Source organism: Dromiciops gliroides, chromosome 3 (assembly GCF_019393635.1).
Source record: "Dromiciops gliroides isolate mDroGli1 chromosome 3, mDroGli1.pri, whole genome shotgun sequence".
NCBI classification, from domain to species: domain Eukaryota; kingdom Metazoa; phylum Chordata; class Mammalia; order Microbiotheria; family Microbiotheriidae; genus Dromiciops; species Dromiciops gliroides.
The window spans coordinates 66,436,816-66,445,583 of record NC_057863.1 but is presented as its reverse complement, the minus strand read 5'-3'; positions in this window follow the sequence as shown (position 1 = coordinate 66,445,583).

Below are 8,768 nucleotides of genomic sequence, written 5' to 3'. Positions count from 1 at the left end.
CTGTGCAGCGTTTTAAAGTGATATTCTCATTACCTAACAGGGTTATTTCATACTTAGCCAGCCTTTGATCTGAAAAGGCTTGTGTCCTGTGACGTAGTAAGAGAGCCTCCACTTCGTGAGGGCATTGCACAGTTAGAGGGTTACCTAGGACCAAATCAGAGGCTTTTTCTACCAAAAGCGCTGTGGCCGCCACTGCTCTAAGGCAAGGTGGCGCTCCAGCCGCTACAGGGTCCAGCTGAATTGAATAGTAGGCTATAGGACGTTGGTTAGGCCCCAGTGACTGAGTCAGGACTCCAGAAGCCACCCCCCTTTGTTCATGCACAAAGAGAGTGAAAGGCTTACTATAATCTGGCAGTCCTAGGGCAGGTGCTGATAACAAGGCCCGTTTTAATTCTTTTATGGCTGAGAGATGCTGGGGATCCAACTGTAAACTGTCTGGAACAGAACTTTTTGTAAGAGCTATGAGGGGTTTAGTAATTTCACCAAAAGAGGGTATCCATTGTCTACAGTACCCAGCTGCTCCCAGAATGGCTCTCAACTGCCTCTTAGTAGTGGGGGCAGAGAGTTGTTGAATGGCCTGGACTCTCTTAGAAGAGACAGAGCGAGTTCCAGCAGCCAAAATAAATCCTAAATATTCTACCTGGGGCAAACACCATTGTACCTTTGTCTTGGAAACCTTATGTCCTCTCTTGTGCAGCTCCAGCAGTAAGTGACGGCTATCTTCCTGACAAATTTCAGCATTAGGAGAGGCCAAAAGTAAGTCATCAACATATTGTACTAGTATGGAGCCCTTAAAGGTAATAGAGGCCAGATCCTGCTGTAAAATTTGGGAAAATAATGTGGGACTGTCTACAAATCCCTGTGGGAGTCTAGTCCAGGTCCACTGTCTATTTTTCCAGGTAAAAGCAAATAAATATTGGAAGTCCTCATGTACTGGTATGGAGAAAAAGGCAGAGCAAAGGTCTACCACTGTGAAACATGTAGATTCATAGGGAATCGATGAAATTATCGTAGCCGGGTTTGGAACTATGGAATGTCTAGGAATAACATAATTATTAATCGCTCTAAGATCTTGCACAAAACGATAAACAGGTTTACCATCTGGCCCAGGCTTGGGTTTTTTAACTGGCAAAATGGGAGTATTGCATGGAGAGTGATGACATGGAATAATAATACCCTGGCTTTTCAAAGCCTCAATTATAGGGGTGATCCCTTCTATTGCTTCCCTAGACAATGGATACTGTGGAATGGAGGGGGGTGGTCCCCCCTTAACTTTAAAGGTAACAGGCATGGCAGACTTAAGGAGCCCCACCTCATTAGGGGATGAGGCCCATAAAGACTCAGGAATGTCAGAGGGGATTTTGGATACCTCCCCTGCTGTTCCTTGAGCTTCTGTAAGTAAAATTGGTAATAAATGAACAGTATCCTCTGGCAATTGTAAGGAGACAGCCCCATCTGGAGCACAAGATATGGTTGCTCTAAGCTTGCAAAGGAGATCACGACCTAATAAATTTACAGGGGCATCAGGCATGAGTAAAAATGAATGTTCCACTGTTAAGGGCCCCATAGATACCATGCGAGGATTCAATTTTGCCACTCTCTGGCTCTTTCCTGAGACTCCCACTACATTCAAAAATCCTACAGGTCTACACCCAGCATCTGGTTTGCTTACTAATACTGATTTAGAGGCTCCTGTGTCTAGCAGACAATCATAATAAGTCTCCCCCACTTTTAAGGTGACATGTGGTTCATTACTCTGGGGAGGTGAATGGACTGGCACAAGTGCATTCAAAAAATCCGGATCTGGGAATATATGGCTTTCATTATCTATGTTCCATTCCTCCCCAAGACACCATCATTCCTGTGTCCTCTTCTGAGGGGGGTCTTGGTTACCATTATTCTGGTACTGCCTTTCTGTATTCCTCCAAAAAGATCTATTTCTATTTTGATTTCGCCTGTAATTAGAATTAGAATTTCTTCTCCAAGTCCTACATTCTCTCAATTCATGCCCCTCCTTACGACAGTAACAACACACCTTAGTGTCCTTGCTCCGGTCCTTGAAAAACTGGCGTCTTTCAGTTATCCTAGCCGACTGTTAAAAACTTTCATATTTTACCACATAAGTAAGGTCTATAAATTTCATCTTTGCAATATCCCTCATACATACTCCTTGCTCTCTTCTGACATTGCCAATATCCTAGCATGTGACATCCTCTAATAAGTGGACTACTGTAATAATCTGTTGCTTGATCTTCTTGTCATGAGTCTCTCCCCAGTCTATACTCCACTTGTCTGTAAAAGAGATATTTCTAAAGTACAGGTTTGATCATGTCACACCTCTACTCAATAAACTGAAGTGACTCCTTATCACCTCCAGAATGAAATTTAAAAATCTTCTCTTTAGATTTCAAAGCCCTGGGGCAGCTACATGGTGCAGTGGATATACCATCAGCCCTGGATTGAGGAGGACCCTAGTTCAAATCCAGCCTCAGACACTTGACAACTTACTAGCTGTGTGACCCTGGGCAAGTCACTTAACCCCAATTGCCTCACCAAAAAATTAAAAAAAAAGATTTCAAAGCCCTTCATAACCTGCCACATCCCCCACACACATAGCTTTCAAATCATATTACACCTTACAGTCCACCTTGTACTCTTTGGTCGAGTGACACTGGCTTCCTTGTTCCTCCTCTAACATTAAACTGTTATAACTCTGAAGGAGAAAGTGAGGCTGATGACTTTGTATAACTCGGCTCTCTTTAGTCCAATCCAGAGGCAAGTCAAGACATTGGCAGTGATGTCATTGGTCGTCTTAACAATGACAGAGGTACAACAAAAACAGTATCTCCCTGACTCTAGACATTTTCAATGACTATCTCTTATCCCTGGAATCCTCTCTCTCTCTCTCTCTCTCTCTCTCTCTCTCTCTCTCTCTCTCTGTCTCTCTCTCTCTGTCTCTCATTCTCTCTTTCTGTCTCTGTCTCTCCCTCCTTCTCTTCTCTCTCTCTCTCATATTTTTCCTTCCAAGATTCCGCACCTTCTTTTCAATTTCAACTGAAATTGCGCGTTCTACAGGAAACCTTTCCTGATGCCCCTTAATGCACCTTCCCTCTCTTGATTATTTCCAGTTTATTCTGCATATAGCTGGCTTTTGCATGCTGTCTCTCCCACTGGATTATGAACTCCTTGAGAACAGGAACTGTCTTTTTGCTATTCTTTCTGTTCCCAGAGCTTTGCACAGTACCTGGCACATTGTATGAATTTCAGTTTAAGAAGTTTATTGACGAACTTACTGACTGACTGGTGTGAAGCACAACTTGTGGAGATGGTATGCCATTACTGTGGTTTCAAAGAATATATCAGAAGCTAGAGGTAAACAAGTTGCAGACTAAAATTTTAGATTATTTTGTTCCTTGGGGTTTTTCAGAATATCAAAATTCAGAGGCCCCAAAGAGAATGAGCCCAAACTTATTGCTGAAGAAGAAAATCAGGACAATGAGTTGGTGCTGCCAGATCAGGAGAACAGAATAGAGGGAATTCTACAAAGTGAACCATTTGGTCCAACCTGTCTCCTCGAAGCCTTTTGAAATTCTCATATGTCCCTTCTTGTTTTAACACTTGATTTTAAGTTCCAGTACAGAATCTCAGATTTGGAAGGCAATTCCAGGGTTATTTAGTCCAACCTATAACTGACCAAGAAAACTTTTTCCAACAAACCCAAGAAGAGATCATCTAATTTTTTTCTCAGAAAGTTGGAGTGACAGGGAGCTCACTATAGCAAACATGGAAGCCCATTCCATTTTTAGACAACTATGATTATTGAGCATTTTCCTTACATAAATCTTCCAAAACCTGCCACTTACGACTTTCCCCCATGGGCCCAGATTCTGGTTTGGGGGCACAAGAAGAAAATGTAGAAATCCCATGAGTCTTTCTCATGAGAGAATGTTAAGAACTTGAAAATTACTACCAAGTCTCTCCCCTCCCCAAAACCCCTCTCCCCTAAGCCTCTCTCTTCTAAGCTCCACATTACCAGTTGCTTTAACTAATACATGTTGGAATGATCTCTAATTCTAATTCCCCTACTCATTTGTCTTCATTTTAATAGTTAGCTTCTTCACATCACTTCCAAATTGACAAGAACGCTGAAGCCCAATTTGAAATTATTTCCCCAAGATTACCACAGACATGGAGTTAGGAACCTCAAGTACCAATTCACCAACTTCATAGCTCTTTTGTCCATACCTTACCCCGTCACTTCAATTCTATTTGACAAATATTTATTAAGCATGTGCTATGTGAAAGGCACTATGCTACATACAGAAAATAGAAAAAGAGAAAAGGGAAGCATCCATACCTTCAAAGAACATTCCACATGGCATTAAAAATGGAAGATTGCAGTAACATGTAAGTAAGTACATTAGCACACACAAAGTAATTGAGATGCTGCTAACCACGATTAAGAAAGGCCTCGAGTAGGAGGTAGTTCCTGAGCTTTGTTTGGATGGTGATAAGGATGGCAATATATTCAGCTAGGACAGGGGGATTTGTCTTAGATTGTTACTAGCACATGTTTTCAGGTATAATGTAGTTAATTACTTTAGTAGCCAAAACTATAGTAGGTTTACAAATTGACCTGCCTTTAAAAAGTGAAGTATGCATTGCATAAAAATTCAAATATGAATATATATACATATATATATATATATGTAAACTATCTTGAACTATTTATTATGAGCCATTGACTGCCCAGAAATTAATCTCATTTTCTATCCCATGACATTGGGCACCATTTCTTTTCTTTTAGCAGAACGACTGCTTTCATTTGGAAGTTATTACTCCTTGGAGGACCAAAGTCTATCCCAAGATGCCAGTGTTTGCTTTTCCTTTGAAGTGTGATAGCTAGAATGATTTCCCCATCTGCATGGATTTTTTTTCACTTCCTAAGTACTGTTCCATCATGACAGAGTCCTAGGTTCCATAATGGAAATATGCCTCATTAATCAACTCTATTATTTAGGGGGAGTAATGAACATTTTGCTATTTGACATCTGGTAGTGATTTACAGTAACAGGAATGCTCAGTTTACAAAAGTGCACATGCTTGATGTGATCTGGGTAGGGGGAGAGGGATAAGGAGCAATTTAAAATTTGCCAATTGCTTTTCTTGGCCCCCAAAAAGGACTATCAGGATAGGGTTGGGTATTAAACTGCTTGTCAATTTACAAATAACTGGCTTAGAGGAAAGTACAGTATGAACTATGTAATGTGTAAAATCTGTTGTTTATGTAGATCTGTGTCTGGCTCAATACCAGTTGCTAGTGAGTGATATCTAAACATAAAATAATCTCTACATAAACTGTGGGTTTGTAAAAATGTAAGCACTTCATGTGTGTGTGTGTGTGTGTGTGTGTGTGTGTGTGTGTGTGTGCGTGCGCGTGCATGTGTAGTCTGAAGGAAGGTATTCAATATTCACTAAAATACATTATCAGCCTAAGGTTTGATTCTGCACCCAAGGTTGTTGTACCAAGGCAGGTTGTGGAGTTGGGCCTTTACCCAAGAAAGCTAACCAAGTAGAATATAGAATCACAATATCTGATCCATGCCATGAAGTGAAATTTATCATTTAGTTTGAGTTGACTTTGCCACTGTGCAAGGAGACCTTTAATGAATACATCATCATTAACAGTCTTGTATCCCACCCCTGAGCCATTAAGGCACAATCAGTAACTGACTTTGTGGATGTATTGCCTTACAAATAACATTGATGCTATGTTGATAATGATTAAAGTTTTTTTTTTTTTAATCACTCGGAGGCTGAAAGAAAAATGAGATTAGCAAGGTTTTTTAAATCATGAAAATTAAATATTAATGGCTGGTTGTTTAGATTTGAGGCATAGGATTCTTTTCACTGTTATAGACTAAGAAATTGGCATTTTGTCTATTTTAATAAATTCCATATGTAACAATGGGCAAATATACATGACACAGCTATAATGGCTTTTGTAGAGACCATTTTAAGAAGCTGCTTTGTTGGGGGCAGCTAGGTAGAGCAGTGGATAAAGCACCAGCCCTGGATTCAGGAGGACCTGAGATCAAAGCCTGCCTCATACAATTAACACTAGCTGTGTGGCACTGGGCAAGTCACTTAACCCTCATTGCCCCACAAAAACAAAACAAAACAAAACAAAAAACGAGAAGTTGCTTTGTCAAGGCAGAAGTCATGATTTCTTATTAGGTCATCCCCCACCCCAACACCTCAGACTGGTAAAAATGGATTCCTAATTAGTGTAGGGTATATGTATAGTGAGAACCATGATCACCACAGGCTTAGGCCAGAAGAAGGGGCACAGGGATCTGATAGAAAGTAATATAAGAAAACTAATTTTAGGGCACCTGGGACTTTTACTGGAACCCTGGCACCCATTTTATCTTATCTCTGAGGCAGCATTTTAGTATAATGTCCTTGCCCTTCATGGTTCTCCATTGTCTTCAATTAACGATCCCTTATACAGGCCTAACTTTATCACATCCACAGTTTCATTTCAACTTTCCCTAATCCCTTCATTGCTTGCTTCATCCTTCCCCCTAAATTTGAACAAGACACCCTAGGAAATATTCCACCTCCTGACTCAGAATTACTGCACTTTAGTTTAACTGTTTTTATACCATATCTTCTCACCCAATCATTGAACTAATTTTGAAGATCAGATTCCTCTTTAGATATACCTGGAATATTTGTGACTTTCAGTAGAATTCTTGATAATCTTTGGACATCTTGGCTATTGTTAAGCCTTCATTTTTGAAGAGGACCAATGGAATCACAGGGCAATATTTTGACAATCAAGTGAATTAGATTTAAGTGAGGCCAAGATGGAGCAAATTATCAGCCTCAGTCTCTTTTCCATTCATACGAGTCCATTGGCAAGACCAAAGTCAGGATGACTGGTGATGGCCCTGGATGTAGTGGACAACCTTGGTGTCTTTGATCTCTGTCCAAGCTCTAAGCACTATACAGAGCCTGCTTCAACCACTTTGATGGCCATTGGAAAAAAATATTTTCATCTACCATTTCAATGGGTGAAGTCTTCACAGGCTTGGGCTTGACATCCTGTTAACTCACTGATGGGTTTAAAGCTTGTTGGTGCCCCTCAACCTGGTTCAAACTCTCTATCAAATAGTTTTATCAGGCTGTGGCCACTGCAATGCTACAGTTTTTGGAGTCAAGGCTGAGAGTTGACGGACAGCGAACGTTGGATGAAAAGCCCTGAAAAAAGCTTGATACACTTTCATAATGGAGGTACTAGTCCTCCCTGAAAACCTCAAATTCTTGGTTACTAACCTGCAGTAAAAGTAAGGGCTACCCTGATTTTAAGAACTATCTACTTTCTCTCTCTCTCTGTCCTAGCTTTTCCCTAGATACCTTTACCTTTCTCCCATTATATACTCAGGTCTGAAGATGTTCAATGCCTGATGTACATTAGCCAGGAGATAAGCTCCACAGTATCACAAATAGTAGAGGGTAAATAGATTCAAATAACTTTTATGATCTTAGGCAGACGAAGCCCAACATTTAAAACACTTATCAAACAAAACACAAAGGAGGAATTTAAAACGTGGCACTTATAGATGGTTTCAGGGCAAACAGAGGCTGAACTGAGATGGCTCCAGGATGAGCCCTACCATTAAGAACACCTTACACAGGGGGCAGCTAGGTGGTGTAGTATATAGAGTCAGGAGGACCTGAATTCAAATCTGGCCTCAGACATTTGACATTTACTAACTGTGTGACCTTGGAAAAGTCACTTAACCTTCAATGCCCAACCAAAAAAAAAAGAACACACAGATTTTTAACTTTTTTTGTTTTGTGTTTGTTTGTTTGTTTGGTTTTGGTTTTGGTTTTTTGTGGGCCAATGAGAGTTAAGTGACTTGCCCAATGCTTACAAAAATTTTTATCCATTAGGGAAGTTAAAATATTTAGGGGATTCGAGAGCTAGAAAGAATTTTAGAAATCTTCAGATTCTTCAGTTCCCCAATGCCTTGGAATGTGAGCTAACTTGCCTAAAGCACACAGCTAGTTAGAGCAAGAGCTGGTATTTGAACCCAATTCTCCTGATAACCAGCCCAATGCCCAACATCTTCACTTGTTCATCTCTTTGTAAAGATGAAAATGTAAGTAAAAGAAAGTCTAGAGATGGCTTACACCTCCAACCACTCTAATCCATAACTACCTCCTGGCCAAATGTTGGTTTGCTCTCCTGTACACATAGCTCTAATAACCAGTGTGTTTACATTTTGTTGTCGTTGCTGTAATCCAAACATCTCTAATTTCAAAATGGATAATGAGTATTTCAAACCAAAACTAGACTAGCATGGGTGATCTTGAGTCTAGTATTCTTAAACTGTGTTCTTAGGGCATGAAAGAAAGTGGAATCTTAAATAGTAAAACTTGAAGAAACTATAAACTCTCATATAAATAATCTTACATTTATATGAGAGTTTATAGTTCTTCAAATCTTACATAAAGTTCAAACAAAAAGAATCCTGATTAAAGACAAGATTTTTTTTCCTAAATACTCCTCTTTGAAGATGACATTGGACTAATTATATATAACACCTCAAAACCTCTTTATTGAAATGGGAAGGTGATGGGTCTCAGCATCCACTCAGGAAAAACAAAGTGAATGGAAAATCTGTACTGCCCAGATTATTGGGTCAGGCAGCAAAATAAGTATCCCTTTCAATCAACACATAGATGTGGAAATCTTT